This window comes from Palaemon carinicauda, chromosome 42 (assembly GCF_036898095.1).
Source record: "Palaemon carinicauda isolate YSFRI2023 chromosome 42, ASM3689809v2, whole genome shotgun sequence".
NCBI lineage: Eukaryota > Metazoa > Arthropoda > Malacostraca > Decapoda > Palaemonidae > Palaemon > Palaemon carinicauda.
In genome coordinates this window covers 31,968,797-31,985,857 of record NC_090766.1, presented here as the reverse complement: position 1 = coordinate 31,985,857, position 17,061 = coordinate 31,968,797, and the positions used below count along the sequence as shown (strand labels likewise).

At 52.9% G+C, this 17,061-nt stretch overlaps 1 protein-coding gene and 1 pseudogene across 4 annotated transcripts in view; both read left to right on the top strand.

Moving 5' to 3' along the window:
* The window catches only part of LOC137632989 (PDZ domain-containing protein 8-like), a 454,088-nt gene that overhangs the window by 27,502 nt on the left and 409,525 nt on the right, over nucleotides 1-17,061 (top strand). The gene's annotated exons all lie outside the window — the stretch shown is intronic.
* LOC137633373 (5S ribosomal RNA) lies at nucleotides 7,896-8,014 on the top strand (annotated as a pseudogene).

Genomic DNA, 17,061 nt, shown 5'->3' with positions numbered 1-17,061 from the left:
GAGACTCAGAAAACAGTTCTGGCGGCTGTGAAGAAGGACGATTGGATGGTCTCCATAGATCTTCAGGACGATTGGATGGTCTCTATAGATCTTCAGGACGATTGGATGGTCTCTATAGATCTTCAGGACACCTATTTCCACCTTCCGATTCATCCCAGCTGCAGATGTTATCTGAGGTTCATGTACGGAAACAAGGTCTTCCAGTTCAGGGCTCTATGTTTCGGACTCTGCACGGCTCCTCTATTGTTTACCAAGATCATGCTGAATGTGGCAAGCATGCTGCATTCAAGGGGAATCAGGGCCTCTGTATCTGGACGATTGGCTGATAAGAGCTTCCTCAGCCGATTGTTGTTTGAAGGACCTCAAGATGACTTTGGATCTCTCCAGAGAACTGGGCCTCCTGGTGAGCTCGGAAAAATTGCAACTGACTCCATCCCAGGAGATTCTTTATTAGGGGATGGAGATTCTCAGTTGGAGTTTTCGGGCTTTTCCATCGTCGGTGAGAATCCAGGCAGCCCTCCTAAAAGTCCAAACGTTCCTGAAGAGAGATCTTTGCTCCGTAAGAGATTGGATGAGCCTTCTGGGGACTCTCTCATCATTAGAGAAGTTCGTGACCCTGGGGAGGTTGCACTTGCGTCCTCTTCAGTTTCATCTCAATCGCCATTGGAAGAAAGGGGACAGCCTCGACAGGGATTGCATTCCCATCTCGGTTTCTATCAAGTCTCATCTTCAATGGTGGGACAACGAGCCCAGACTGAAAGAAGGCTTGTCTTTACTTCAGAGGAGCCCAGACCTCGTGTTGTGTTCCGACGCCTCCAACTCGGGGTGGGGAGCCACTCTAGAGAAGCAGGAGCTTTCGGGGACTTGGACGGTGGAGCAAACATCTCTCCACATCAATCAAAAGGAGCTTTTGGCTACTCATCTGGCTCTCATCGGCTTCGAAAAGCAGATCAGGGGCAAAGTGGTCCAAGTCAATGTGGACAGCACGACAGGTCTGGCCTATATTGTGAAGCAAGGCGGGACCCACTCTTGGCCTCTGTACGAGATTGCAGGACTGCTTCTCGTTTGGGCAGAGGAAAGGAAGGTGACTCTTTTGACTCGATTCATCCAGGGGGTCAACAATGTGAGCGCAGACAGACTCAGCAGGGAAGGTCAGGTTCTCTCCACAGAATGGATTCTGCACCCGGACATCTGCAAGAGTCTGGCGGTTATGGGGTCGACCTCTCGTGGATCTCTTTGCCACCGCAAAGACCAAAAGGCTGGAGTGTTACTGCTCTCCGGTTCCAGATCCCGAAGCTTTGCACATAGACGCCTTTCTGATGAACTGGTCACACATGGAGGTTTATGCTTTCCCTCCGTTCAAGATCCTTTACAAAGTGATTCAGAAGTTCATTTCCCACGAAGAGACCAGAATGACACTGATAGCTCCGTTCTGGCCGTCAAGGAGCTGGTTTCCAGAGGTACTGGAATGGATGGTGGATTTCCCGAGAAGCCTTCCCATGAGACCCGATCTTCTCAGACAACCTCACTTGGCCCGAAATCATCTAAACCTCCAAGCTCTACGTCTGACTGCCTTCAGACTATCGAAAAACTCGCTAGAGCTAGAAGATTTTCGAAGAAGGCAGCCAAGGCAATTGCGAGGGCAAGGAGGTCTTTAACCATCAAGGTGTATCAGTCCAAGTGGGAGTTGTTCAGGGAGTGGTGTAGGCTAACACGATTTCCTCTTCCAGTACCTTGCTTTCCCAAATAGCAGATTTTTTCTTGGACCTTAAAGTTAAGCATAACTTCTCGTCATCTACTATTAAAGGTTACAGGAGTATGTTGGCGACGGTTTTTAGACACAGGAACCTAGACCTTTCTAATAATAAGGATCTACAAGATTTGCTTAGGTCTTTTGATACGACCAAGAAGATTCAAACAGCTCCCCTTGCCTGGAATTTGGATGTTGTCCTTAAATTTCTCATGAGTGACAGATTTGAGCCTTTACACTCGGTTTCATTTAAGGACTTAACCTTTAAAACCCTTTTTCTGGTTACCCTTGCCACTGCGAAAAGAGTTAGTGAGGTACACACTTTAAGCAGGAACATTGGTTTTCGGAATGGGAAAGCCATTTGTTCTTTGCAACTGGAGTTTCTGGTCAAGAATGAAAACCCTTCTCGGCCATAGCCCAAATCCTTCGAGATTTCTAACCTTTCTGATTTGGCTGGCGGTTAATTGGAAAGGGTACTCTGTCCAGTTAGAGTGCTACGGCTTTATGTGGACAGGACTAAGAATCTGAGGGGTAACTCAGACGCTCTGTGGTGTGCAGTTCGGAAACCCTCGATGCCCATGTCTAAGAATGCCTTATCTTTTTTCATTAGATTGTTGATTCGAAAAGCTCATGCTCAGTGTGATGAGTCGGATCAGAGGCTTCTCAAAGTCAAGACACATGAAGTCAGAGTGGTAGCGATTTCAGTGGCCTTTTAACAGAACCGTTCTCTGCAAAGTCTGATGGATACAACATTTTGGAGAAGTAAGTCTGTTTTTGCATCCCATTATTTGAGAAATGTTCAGACTCGCTATGAGGACTTTTTTACGTTGTGTCCTTTTATAGCGGCAAATGCGATAGTAGGTGAATGATCTACCACTACGTTCCCTTTTTCCTAATACCCCTTTTCTATCTCTTGGAACTCGTTTGTTATGGTTGTTTGTGGAGATTGGTCTTCAGTCTTCCGCAATCTTTGATTTGGTTAGGTGGTCAATTTGCTCCTTGAGTGCACCCGGAACAAGGGTATTGGTTGAGGTTCAGTCATGTTATAGGTGGTTGTACCGTTTGACAGCTCCTAGAGATTTTCAGCCTGAGTGGATTACTGGATCTCTTAAGGATAGCGGACAAAATGAGGCAGAGTATCATTGCTGTCAGCTTCCTTATCAGGTGAGAACCGCTTAAGTTTATTGTATGTAACCCTTAAGTGAATTTTCTATATGTAGCTGTCTCTGACCCGCCACCAAGGGGTGTCAATCAGCTCTTTTATACAACCAGCGGGTAAATTTTATATTTAAAAATGATATTTGTTCTGTAACCGAAATACAAACCACGCTATTTACATTGGGTTTACCTTTTAGCGCAGCTGAAATGGCGAGCCATTAGAATTTAACGAGTGTGTATCAGCCCCGCGCTAGTTAGCGGGGGTTAGGGGAGTGGTAGCTAGCTACCCCTCCCCCCCAGGTGAATGCTCACTTTCACTTTTGGCTCGGACTGGGACAGACGTCTCTGTCTTGGTCCTCTCTTGGCAGCCATTGTTTGTTTTGTCTTTACTTGATCGCTTACTTTTCTTTTACTCAATATATATGTAAACATGTTTTCATGTTTGTGTATATATTTGAGTATAGAAATCAGTAAGTTTCCTTTTCAGAGTTGTGTGTGTAGTGTACGATATCTCCGTGGAATCCTCGGCAGTTAGGCCACCACGGCGTAATTTTATGGGTTGCGATCGAGTTTGACTTCGGTCTCTCTCTCTCTCTCTCTCTCTCTCTCTCTCTCTCTCTCTCTCTCTCTCTCTTGGGGTCGTTCACCCTTTTTTACTACATTTTACTACGCCCTCGTAGCTTCCTTCCCGTGTGGGGGGGTTGCTACGCCGTACGTTTTGTCTCAATTAGTTTATGAATCTAATTGTAGTTGTTTTTATCAGCTTGTAGAACGATTCCTTTCGGGGTTTTCGTTCCTTCTTTAGTGTTCATTCTTTTTTTAATTACATAATTACATAGTTTCATAATTATAATTGTTATAATTCTGTTTTGGTTACAGCTCTCCTTCCGTGAGTGTAAGTGGTTGTGAGGGCACGTGCCTGTTATGTAATTCTTGTTTCCTTTCCCTCGAGATTCCTCTTCGGAGCCTTCCCGGGGGAATGAATGTGTACTAATGATTTTTGTTTAATTTTTTTACAGTTACCGATCTAGTTCGTTTCTGTAATATGGCAACGGTGTGAGCTGTCTTGTGTAGGCCTGGGTATTCGGCTGTTGCTGCCTCCCCTTTGGATTTTCGTCAGGGGCGTGTCTCCTTCTACTGGAAGTACTCCCGTGACGATTGACAGCTCTCCAGTTCATTTTAGAACTCTCAGGAGGCTTGCCTCCTTGGGTGGGTAACTTTCTTTCCGAAGGAAGTTTTTCCTGTCCAGGCTTGAGTTTTTCCCCTTTTGGGGGGTTCTTCTCTTGCCTTTTTTTCGTGCGACTATGCTCTTGGTGCTGAGCGGTCACACCTGCAGTTTCGCTCAAGGGGCTGGGCAACTGCAGGAGCCCCTCTTCGGAGGATTGCTCCTTTTAGGTCACTGGCTGACCAGTCTCTTCTACGAAGTGTTTCTCTTTCGTTCGCGAGAGAGTACACTCATAGAGACTCCTCTTCGGATGATTCTTCTCCTGTTGTTGCTGTTGGCCTCCTTCGCCGTAAGGCTCACCGTCCGCCTCGTCGTAAGGGCCTCCCATCTCCCTATAAGGGTGCTAAGAGGCGCCTTTTTGAATCTCCGTATGCAGCCTACAACTTCTTCTTCTTGATCTTCCGCCTCTAGTGCAGATGGACAGCAGTCTGACCTCATCTTCCGACGGGCAACGGTCTTCCCGACGGACAACGGTCTTCCGACGGACATCAGTCTCCCGGCGGACAGACAACGGTCTTCCGATGGACATCAGTCTCCCGATGGACAACGATCCCTTCGGGGCAAAGGGTTGCCTCCCACGGGGGTTCTTCCCTTGCGTGTCAGGGTTCCCCTGCACGCCCTTCTGCTGTGTTCTCTCCTGCTCCTGCTCAGTGTTAGCGCACAGGCGTTCTCCTGCTCATCAGCGCTTTCCTGATCGCTAGCGCTCGCCTGTTCGCCAGCGCTCTCCTGTTCGTCAGCGCTCTCATGATGATCATCTCTGCTGTTCCTGTTGGTTCCTGTTACGCGCCCTCTGCGCCCACGTTCCCCCTCGCGATCTAGAACTTCGGTTCAGGTCTGGGTCAAGGACTCTTCTTCTTTGCGCAGGCTTCCACGCGTTGCCTTCTGCTCGTCAGCGATCATCAGCTCGCCAGCGACCTTAGATGCGTCAACGTTCACCTGCTCGCCAGCGATCTCCTACGCGTCAACGATCGCCACGCGTGTCAGTTCGCCTGACCACCATCAGTAGCGATCTAGCGCTCGCCTGCTGTGGATCACGATCTCCGGTAGCTGAGTCTTGCCGTGGATCTTCCTCCTGCTCGCCAGCGCTCATTTTTTCTTCTGTCCTTCTGTGCGCCAGCTTCCTTCGTTTGCCAGCGCACATCTGCGCGCCCTTCTTTGCCACACACCAATGGGCGCCAATGGTTTCCTGACCGTCTAAGATCTCCTGATTAACAGCTGGCTTCAGCGCTCACCATCCTGATGCACCTGCGCGCCTTCTGTTAGCGCGATGCGCGCTAACCATCACTACTCTCTCTCGCGTTGGCAACCGCCTACGCACCCACGCGATTCTTCATCTGCTCGCTAGGGTTTTGTTAACGCACCACTGCTCGCCAACGCGCCGTCGCTTGCCGACGCGCCATCGCCCACCTGCGCGTCAGCGCTCACCAGCTCACCACCGATCGCCTGTTGATCCACATCGCCAGCGATCTTCCTCACCCACACGGCAGCGCGTTTCCTCATCATCGCGCCAGCGCTTGCGTTCGCCGCCTCGGACACGCGCCCACTCGCCTGCGCGCCCGCGCGACTGCTCGCCTGCGCAACCGCGCACATGCTCTCCAATGTTCGCCAGACTGCGAACTAACGGTCTTCCATCGCGCGAACGGATGGTTTCCGTCGCGCGAACGGATGGTTTCCGTGGTTTCCGTCCCGCGAACGGACGGTTTCCGTCGCGCGAACGGACGGCGTTCGGCGTTCCGCCGCGCGAACGGCGGCGTTCCGCCGCGCGAACCGGCGGCGTTCCGCCGCGCGAACCGGCGGAGTTCCGCCGCGCGAACCGGCGGTGTTCCGCCGCGCGAACCGGCGACCGGCGACCGGCGGCGCGCCGCGCGACCGGCGGCGTTCCGCCGCGCGAACCGGCGGCGTTCCGCCGCGCGAACCGGCGGTATTCCGTCGGTGTTCCGCCGCGCGAACCGGCGGTGTTCCATCGCACGAACCTACAGTGTTTTTTCGCACGAACGTCGGCTTAATTCTTGCAGTATCCATTGCTCGTCTATGGGTTATCGCTCACCGTCCACCAGCTCTCGCCTTCCTATCACGCTCGCCCTCCTTCTGCGCTCCTTCGCTCACCTTCGTTTGCGTTCCTGCGTGATCGCGCATGGGCGCTTCCACGTTCGCCCACGGGCAAATCATTGATTTGCCAACGCGCGAGCTCCAGGGCGATTGCGACCACGATTCCCATTGGGGTTTTCGCAGCGTGGCCAGCCCTGGCGAGTTGTTCTGGAGCGTATTTCCAGAACACGACCTCACCCCGTAAACGCAGAGCATGGCACTTGCAAGAATAGGAAGAATATTCAGGGAGGTCCGAGCAACACTCCTCTTTCCAGAACCTGGGTTGGCCCTTCCCCGTCATTCCCTGGAAGGATTTTTGGAGGGGGGCTTTCCGTTCGAGATTTCTCCATTGGCTAAGGGGTGACTGCTTACCCCTTCCTCTTCTCCACCTCGTGTAGGGGGCTTACCAGGTCCCTTCCCTCCTCGGTTACGGCCCGAGGTTTGGTTCAAGGAAGCTACAGGAAGATCATGGCTACTTTCCTCCTCTCGGGGTCAGGCACCTTGGCGTTTCGTCGTTAAGTATCTAACTTGCAGGCAAGCTCGTTGTTGGACTATCTGGACGCGCTGACCGAGGGCTTCCTTTCGGGTGTCTCATCCGTGGATGTCGACAACCTCAGACACCCTTCCATCCTGGAGAAGAGTTTGTTTGTGCCCAAGGACAGAGACTTAGACAGCGGCTGTGCGGAGGAAATCGACTTCCGTTTTCACTTCTCCAAGGCGCTTTCTTCCAGACTCTGCAGGGCTCCAGCGCCTTTTTCTTTCAACCACGTCGGCCTAAGTTATCGGCTACGACAACTGAGACAAGGCGTCCAATTGCAGTTTCCTCCTGTCAGGAACAGATGGCAAGGGAGGCTCCCCCGGGGAGGGCATAGTCCTAAAGGGAGCGGCAGAGTTCACGAACTCTGGAATTGCCCCCCCCCCCCCTTGCAGGTTTCTCGCTGGGAGGATGCTTAAGGTTTCTCATCCGGATGACAGCTTCCCGATGCCCATTCCCGCACGATCTCTGTGATCAGTCAGGGATATCGCGCCTGCCGTCTCTGTCAGCGAATTCAGTGTCTCTGAACCTCTATAACATAGGGTCGGCAAGAGTTGCCCGTTTGGGCAGAATCATCCATTCCTTAGGAGAAGGTCCTCCATGGGATCATCGACGGCTTCACCCCCGGCTTCTTCAGTCGATCCTTTCTTGTAAGGAAGTATCTGAGTCGGGAGTTCCGTAGTCGACCTCTCAGCCCTGATCAAGTTTGGCGAACAAACTTCGTCCAGCGTAGAACAGCAGAATCGATCAGACTGGTAACGAGGCGACAGGACTCCTTAAACCCTGGATCGGAAGGACGGGTACTTTCAGTTCCCATTCCATCCATCTTCCAGGGAGCTCGTGGAATTCAGCCTAGACTGCAGGTATTCCCGCTTATGATGCAGTGTGGCGATCCCGCCGTGGCATCGCAGGTTTTTTTCCCCAGAGAACTCTCCCTGCTCTCCTCATGGCCGCTCAGGTGCAGGCTTTCGCCTCATTCGCTTTTTGGAGGTCTGGTCAACTCTGGTAGACTCGAGTTCGACCTTCTTCAGCGCTGGGACAAGCTTCCGGATGCTTACCATGAGTGTGGGTTCATGGTATTTTGCTAGGAGCCTTCTCTCTTCTGCCTCAACATCTGGAGTATCTAGCCATGATATTGAGTCAACGGCCTTACCACGTTGGAAACCCCGCTTCTCGTCCGTCCAGCGAGGTTAAGCAACATCGGTTCTGGTCGGTACTTGGATGGGTGACCGCCTGGGGACGCCAGATTCTGTTGCCACCTCCTCCGAGCCTTCCCTTCAGTTGACTGTGGCAAGGCTGAGGAGAGTCGCAGTACCTGTTCTCGGTCAAGCAGAGCTTTCAGCCCTACCTTGGAACGTTTCCTAGTTCTCCTTTCCTCATTGACCCGTCTATAGTTCCGAATGGTCGCCTCAGGATAAGTTCCCTGTGGGCCGGTCCAAGTTCCGGTGGTTTCAGGCAACGATTAACCGGACTTCCTGGCCCCTATGGGACCAGCGGAACTATTAGACCTGCAATGGGTGTTGACCTATGGAACCTCTTGATGGGAGTGGATATTCTCGTCCTTTCCCCACATTCTTCATGCTGTTCTCGGACTCGTCAAAGAAAAAAAGGGCGGGGGGGGGTTATGTTCCGGTCCAGGCCTATGGCCAGGATCTGAAGGATACCTCTCCATTATTCAGGCAGGCTTGGGGGCTGTAGTCTGGCCCCTCTACAGACCCTACAGCTCCTGCTGAGTCGCTCCGTGCGCGTCGACTTCATGATTCTGCCGTGTTCCAATCAGCAGGGGACGCATTTTCACACCTCCACATCCTGCAGTAGAGATACCGAGATGATTGAGATACTCTCAATACCACCATCGGCTCTCTCATTCCAGGCAGAGGAATGTTCTCTCCGACTATCCCAGCAGAGCCTCGTAGAGAGAGTGTACCTGGGGGTCTTTGGCCTTGGGTAACCAGCAAGTCCTGGTCTGGGGGACCTGATCGCGACAGCTTGGAACCTCAAGCTTCCGCTGTTCTTCCCCCCCAGTCTCAGACCCCGAGACTCTGGCAAGATGCATTCCGGTGATGGTGGGACAACTTCTACGCCTGCGTCTTCCCTCCTTTTTGTCTGTGGAGAATGGGTCTCAACAAGACCAGGTTGTCTGTCAACCTTTCAATGGGAGAGCTCCACTGGGACTATGCGCAGAACGGTTTCTGGACCCTCTGCTTCCCCTGACGGAACTCCCGGGAGAGCTTCTCCCACGGCACAGACTACTCAAACAACCACACTGTAACGTCTTTCACGAGCCGGGGCGTCGCTTCGGCTTCATGCCTGGAGACACTACGCCTCCTCCTCAAGAAGAGACAACCCGCTACTGTCGCGGGATGGAGGTCGCGTCATCCGCGATAGTCATCCGCAGGGGTCTTCCAGGCGAAGTGAAGAGTCTTCGGTGGTTGGTACCGTGGGAGATATACCTCTTCCCTTGAGGTCTCTTCTCCAGCAATAACGGTCTTATTGCCTTCCGGCGGGAGGAAACTCCTTTCCGCTCTCGGCAATGAAGCCTGTCGCTCAACCTTTCCCTAACCTTCAGGCTTAAAGGAATAACTTTTTCCTGCCCGCTGGATCTTTCCTCGCTCATGCGAAGCTACGATTGTCCCTTCCCTAGTCGGAGTGAGACCTCCAACTTGGAGCATGGCTCGGACTTTTTAGTCCCTTAAGAGATCTTCTCAAGACTCTTTACGACAGGCCTCGGATTGTATTCCGTCTTGGGTCTTCTGCTCACTCTGGCCGCGGCCAGTGTGTAAGCAATCATCATGGTCTCATACGACTCCGCCCTTTCTAAGGAAGAGGGGGAGGCAACATTCAGGTTCGCTCCTGAGTTGTTGGCTAGACTCAGAATCTTGGGGTCCCGGCTCTTCGGTCCAATTCCTTCAAGATTTCGAGTCTCCATTCTGTATCTGATATCCCAAAACCTTCTCTTTTTTGCCAGTAAAGGAATCGAGAGGTTAGCTTTGGGAACAGCTGCAGTTTGTCCTCAGTTGCAGCCGATTTGGGAGCACAAGGAGGACACGGGGGAGAGTCACCAGTATACCTCTTCAGCTCGGACTCAAGGACATTCTTCTCGTCCTGTCTCCAGACCCTCCCCTGTCACGTCGCCCTACAGCACGATGTTGGATACATCGCAACGCCCCTCGCCTTCGAGTAACACTACTCTGTGACGCAGGTGCTACAAGCTGGAGTCTGGAAGCCTCTAATGACCTTCGCAGCCCGCTTCCTGCAGGGCGTGACCCACAGGAGTTTCGATACGTTTTCTATCGCTCTGTGGTGGCTACACAACAGCTGGTCTAACCTCAGGCTCCTTTTTGGACAGGTAGCAGAAGGTTGAGGGCATTGTTATCAGGTTTTGTCTGCATGAACGAAAGAAGTATGTCTGGCCCTTATTTCTTTCTTCATCATCCCCTCTACGGGGAAACAGCATCCTGGTCTCTGCATAGCTGACCTCGAACCTCTGCAGGTAAACCATGCTTCCTTGTGTTCTGAGTATTGAGTCAATACTGTCGCGTCCCCTATACCCTGACGAGGTGGTATTGGGAACGTCCTAACCCAGAGTTCCTTCTGGAACTCCAGGTCAACTGCCTAGGATGGGTGACACTTCTTCCTTCACACACAAGCTTATGTTGGCCACACGGTTCCTTGCGGAACAAGGAACTTGTGAGGTGCAGGGACTCCTTTTCTCGAGTGCGACTCACTCGGATTCTGAGTCCCCGGGTAAAGCCAAAGCCAGTATGGCTGGGGACTTTCCACCCTACCTTAGGGGTAAGTCACCCAATGTAAATAGCGTGGTTTGTATTTCGGTTACGGAACAAATGATAAATTCGAAGATAATTTGTATTTTTCCTAACCATACAAACCTTAGCTATTTACACAAATTTGCCCGCCAGCCCTGTCCCCCAAGACAAGTCCTACCTCTAAGTGAAAGTGAGCATTCACCCGTGCGTGAGGGGGGGGGAGGGGTAGCTAGCTACCACTCCCCCCCCTCCCCCCCCCCCCCTCCCCCCCCCCGCTAACTAGCGCGGGGTTAATATACCCTCGTTAAATTCTAATGGCTCACCATTTCAGCTGCGCTAAAAGGTAAACCCAATGTAAATAGCTAAGGTTTGTATGGTTAGGAAAAATACAAATTATCTTCGAATTTGTCATTTTCATAATAAAATAAATTTTTGAATATACTTACCCGCGGGTTATATAAATTTAACACCCACCCTACTCCCCTCTAGAGACTACCTATGGTATGGCTATGAGGCATGGAAGAACTGGAGATGGTGTGTGGTTCCACCTGTTCTACCGCTAAGGTGCGGTTGGTACACCTGCCGTATCTTCGATAGCGCGAGATTTGAATTTTCTGCCATGGCGTCAGGGCACTTCAGCTCTTTTATATAACCAGCGGGTAAGTATATTCAAAAATTTATTTTATTATGAAAATATAATTTTTCCTTCAGGGGTTTCCTTGAAGAGAGAAAATCCCAAGGTCTCTTCTTCCGTAGCCCAAACCTCCTCCGAAGCTCCCACTCGATCGGTCTCTTCCGAGAGGCCGTCGAGTGGTAGCGTTGGCCAACCTCGGGGTTCGGGAGAGGGAGTTGCCTCCCATAGCTCCTCCTCCTCCCTCGGGGGAGGATATTTCTGATAACAATGTGTCTAACAATGATTTGTTACAGCTTTGGGCTTCCTTGGGGCTTCAGGGTTCTCCCTCCAAGGAAGCCCTGTTTGACATAATCAGGTTGGGGGCTGCTGTCAAACTGTCTCCGACGGTAGCAGAAGTTGATCCTCCGTCTATTGTTGACGTTGTTGTGGCAGGGGCTTCCGACGAGTTAGGTCAAACCCCTACTATGCTTCCTGATGTAGCTGAAGGCTTAGTTCCCCCCTCCGAACATCCTTCGAGGGAGGAGCTAAGTCCAACGGTCTCTCCTGCAGGTGATTCTCCCCCTCGGGGGAGTTCACTAACAGAGACTCCTCTTCAGAGGACTGACGATGGTGTGCCTGCTGCCCCCAGAGGATGTATCAGACGGAAAGTTCGCCCTCCTCTTCGCTGTAGAGGCCTTCCTTCTCCCCACAAGGGAGTTAGGAGGCGCCTCTTCTGTTCTTCGCCTTCGCAGTCCCCTGTAGTGGATCCTCCTCGCCGTGCACCGACCGTTGCAGCGGCATCCCTGGACCTCTCTGCAGATCGTTCACGATCTTCTTCGCCTGCCAGACCTGCTGACCTCCCGTCTCTGTTCCTGACCGCTGACGCGCTGTGGGCGCCCACGCACCCCGTTATCCAACGGGCATCGGTCCCTTCGGGGCAAACGGGGCTTTTTCACATTGTGAGTAAGTCCCTTAAGCGCCAGGTATCCCCTGTGCGCCTGTGCGCAATTGCGCGCAAGCGCTCGCCTGCTGTTCCTGAGACATCACTTCAGAGACCTCCTGTTCCAGGGACAACGCGCCAGCGATCTCCTGTTGCTGAGACTACGCGCCAGCGCTCACCTGCTCGCCAGCGCTCACCTGCGCGCCAGCGATCTTCTCCTCGCCAGCGCACAACTGCGCGCCAGCGATCTTCTCCTCGCCAGCGCACAACTGCGCGCCTTCTCCTCGCCAGCGCACAACTGCGCGCCCTTATCCTGATGCGCGCCATACACATCCACGATATCCTGCTCGCCAGCGCTTTTCACTTACGCGCCAACGTTCGCCTGCGCACCCACGATCTCCGGATCTGGGCACAGGAGGGAAGAATCTTTCTTCTTCTTCTCGTCAGCGATCTCCTACGCGCTTTCGGATCTCGCCTGCTCGTCAGCCATCGCGCGCAGTCTCCATCGCGCGCACCTGTTCCAGCTCCTGCTGTGCGCCCTCCTGTGCGCCCACGCTCTAGGGGTTTGTTCCGTAACCGAAATACAAACCACGCTATTTACATTGGGCTTACCTTTTAGCGTAGCTGAAATGGCGAGCCATTAGAATTTAACGAGGGTGTATTACCCCCGCGCTAGTTAGCGGGGCGGTAGGGGAGTGGTAGCTAGCTACCCCCCCCCCCCCCCCCCCCTCACACACCGGTGAAGCTGACTTTCACTTTTGGCTCGGACTGGGACAGACGTCTCTGTCTTTGTCCTCGCTTGGCAGCCATTGTTTGTTTTGTCTTTACTTAATCACTTACTTTTCTTTTACTCAATATATATGTAAACATTTTTTCATGTTTGTATATATATTTGAGTATAGAAATCAGTAAGTTAACTTTTCAGAGATTTGTGCTTGTGTGTGTTGTGTACGATATCTCCGTGGAGCCCTCGGCAGTTTAGGCCACCACGGTGTAATTTTATGGGTTGCGATTGAGTTTGACTTCGGTCTTTCTCTCTCTTGAGGTCGTTCACCCTTTTACTACGTTACTACGCCTTTTGTAGCTTCCTTCCCGTGTGGGGGGTTGCTACGCCGTACGTTTTGTCTCAATTAGTTTATGAATCTAATTGAATTTGTTAATTTTTCAGCTTTGTAGAACGATTCCTTTCGGGGTTTTCATTCTTTTTTTTTAGTGTTCATTCATTTTTAAATTACATAATTACATAGTTACATAATTATAATTGTTATAATTCTGTTTTGGTTACAGCTCTCCTTCCGTGAGTGTAAGTGGTTGTGAGGGCACGTGCCTGTTGTGTAATTCTTGTTTTCCTTTCCCTCAGGATTCCTCTTCGGAGCCTTCCCGGGGGAATGAATGTGTACTAATGATTTTTGTTTTATTTTTTTACAGTTACTGATCTAGTTCGTTTCTGTAATATGGCAACGGTGTGAGCTGTCTTTTGGAGGCCTGGGGATTCGGCTGTTACTGCCTCCCCTTTGGATTTTCGTCAGGGGCGTGTCTCCTACTGGAAGTATTCCCGTGACGATTGACAGCCCTCCAGTTCATTTTAGAACTCTCAGGAGGCTTGCCTCCTTGGGTGGGTAACTTTCTTTCCGAGGGAAGTTTTTCCTGTCCAGGCTTGAGTTTTTCCCCTTTTGGGGGGTTCTTCTCTTGCCTTTTTTTTTTTCGTGCGACTATGCTCTTGGTGCTGAGCGGTCGCACCTGCAGTTTCGCTCAAGGGGCTGGGCAACTGCAGGAGCCTCTCTTCGGAGGATTGCTCCTTTTAGGTCACTGGCTGACCAGTCTCTTCTACGAAGTGTTTCTCTTTCGTTCACGAGAGAGTACACTCATAGAGATTCCTCTTCAGAGGATTCTTCTGCTGTTGTTGCTGTTGGCCTCCTTCGCCGTAAGGCTCACCGTCCGCCTCGTCGTAAGGGCCTCCCATCTCCCTATAAGGGTGCTAAGAGGCGCCTTTTTGAATCTCCGTATACAGCCTACAACTTCTTCTTGATCTTCCGCCCCTGGTGCAGATGGACAGCAGTCTGACCTCATCTTCCGACGGGCAACGGTCTTCCCGACGGACATCAGTCTCCCGGCTGACAGACAACGGTTTTCAGACGGACATCAGTCTCCCGACGGACAACGATCCCTTCGGGGCAAAGGGTTGCCTCCCACGGGAGTTCTTCCCTTGCGTGTCAGGGTTCCCCTGCGCGCCCTTCTGCTGTGTTCTCTCCTGCTCCTGCTCAGTGTTAGCGCACAGGCGCTCTCCTGCTCATCAGCGCTTTCCTGATCGCTAACGCTCTCCTGTTCGCCAGCGCTCTCCTGTTCGTCAGCGCTCTCCTGTTCGTCAGCGCTCTCCTGTTCGTCAGCGCTCTCATGATGATCATCTCTGCTGTTCCTGTTGGTTCCTGTTACGCGCCCTCTGCGCCCACGTTCCCCCTCGCGATCTAGAACTTCGGTTCAGGTCTGGGTCAAGGACTCTTCTTCTTCGCACAGGCTTCCACGCGTTGCCTTCTGCTTGCCAGTGATCACCAGCTCGCCAGCGACCTTAGACGCGTCAACATTCACCTGCTCGTCAGCGATCTCCTATGCGTCAGTGATCGCCATCGATCTGCCACGCGTGTCAGTTCGCCTGAACACCATCAGTAGCTCGCCAGCGCTCACCTTTACTTTTGTCCTTCTGTGCGCCAGCTTTCTTCAATCGCCAGCGCACATCTGCGCGCCCTTCTTTGCCACGCACCAATGGGCGCCAACGGTTTTCTGACCGTCTAGGATCGCCTGATTAACAGCTTACTGCAGCGCTTACCTTCCTGATGCACCTGCGCGCCTTCTGTTAGCGCGATGCGTGCTAACCATCACCAGTCTCTCTCGCGTTGGCAATCGCCTACGCGCCCGCGCGATTCTTCACCTGGGCGCTAGCGTTTTGTTAACGCACCACCGCTCGCCAACGCGCCGTCGCTTGCCGACGCGCCGTCGCTTGCCGACGCGCCGTCGCTTGCCGACGCGCCATCGCTTGCCAACGCGCCTTCACTCTCCTTCGGGCTATCGCTTGCCAGAATGCGCCATTGCTTGTCAACGCGCCATCGCCCGCCTACGCGTCATCGGTCTCCCGACCGCCTGCGCTCACCCGCGCGCCCACGTGCCTGCTCGGCCACGTTCCCGTGCGACCGCACGCCCACGTGCCTGCACGCCTACGCTCATGCGCGACCGCGCACATGCTCTCCAATGTTCGCCCGCGCGCGAACCAACGGTATTCCATCGCGCGGACGGACGGTGTTCCGTCGCACGGACTGACGGTGTTCCGTCGCGCGGACCGGCGGTGTTCCGTCGCGCGGACCAACAGTATTCCGTCGCGCGGACCGACGGTGTTCCGTCGCGTGAACCGACGGTGTTCCGTCGCGTGAACCTACGGTGTTCCGTCGCGCGAATCTACGGTGTTCCGTCGCGCGAACCGACGTGTTCTGTCGCGCGTACTGACGGTGTTCCATCGCGCGAACCTACGGTGTTTTTCGCGCGAACGTCGGCTTAATTCTTGCAGTATCCATAGCTCGCCTATGGGTTTTCGCCAGCTCTTGCCCTTCCTACCACGCTCGCCCTCCTTCTGCGCTCCTTCGCTCACCTTCGTTTGCGTTCGTGCGTGCCCGTGCATGGGCGCTTCCACGTTCTCCCACGCGCAAATCATTGATTTACCATCTCGCGAGCGCCAGGGCGATTGCGACCCGCGATTCCCATTGGCGTTTCGCAGCATGGCCAGCTTGGTGAGTCTTCTGGTGCGTATTTCCAGAACACGGCTTCACCCCGTAAACGCAGGGCATGGCACATGCAAGAATAGGAAGAATCTTCAGGGAGGTCTCAGCAACATTCTTCTTTCCAGACCTGGGTTAGCCCTTCCCCGTCATTCCCTGGAAGGGTTTTTTTGGGGGGTGGCTTTCCGTTCGAGATTTCTCCATTGGCCAAGGGGTGACTGGTCTACCCCTTCCTCTTCTCCATCTCGTGAAAGGGGCTTACCAGGTCCTTTCCCTCCTCGGTTGCGACCCGAGATTTTGTTCAAGGAAGCTACAGGAAGGTCATGGGTACTTTCCTCCTCTCGGGCTCTAGCACCCTTGGCGTTTCGTCGTCAAGTATCGAACTTGCGGGCAAGCTCGATGTTGGACCATCTGGACGCGCTGACCGAGGGCTTCCTTTCGGGTGTCTCATCCGTGGATGTCGACAACCTCAGACACCCTTCCATCCTTGAGAAGAGTTTGTTTGTGCCCAAGGACAGAGACATAGACAGCGGCTGTGCGGAGGAAGTCGACTTTCGTTTTCACTCCCCCAAGTGGCTTTCTTCCAGACCCAGCAGGGCTCCAGCGCCTCTTTCTTTCAGCCACGTCGGCCTAAGTTATTGGACCGGCTACGACAACTGAGACAAGGTGTCCAATTGCAGTTTCCTCCTGTCAGGAACAGATGGCATGGGAGGCTCTCCCGGGGGGGCATAGTCCTAGAAGGAGCGGCAGAGATCACGAACTCTATGATTGGCAACCCCCCCCCCCTTGCAGGTTTCACGTTGGGAGGATGCCTAAGGTTACTCATCCGGATGACAGCTTCCCAATGCCCATTCCTGCACGATCTCTGTGATCAGCCAAGGATAACGCGCCTGCCGTCTCTGTCAGCAAATTCAGTGTCTCTGAACCTCTATGCCATAGGGTCGGCAAGAGTTTGCCCGTTTGGGCAGAATGACCCATGCCTTAGGAGAAGTTCCTCAATAGGACCGTCGACGGCTTCTCCCCCGGCTTCTTCAGTCGATCCTTTCTTGTAGGAAGTATCTGAGACGGGAGTTCCGTAGTCGACCTCTCAGCCCTGATCAAGTTTGTCGAACAAACTTCGTCCAGCGTGGAACAGCAGAATCGATCAGACTGGTAACGAGGCGACAGGACTCCTTAGGCCCTGGATCAAAAGGACGGGTACTTTCAGCTTCCATTCCATCC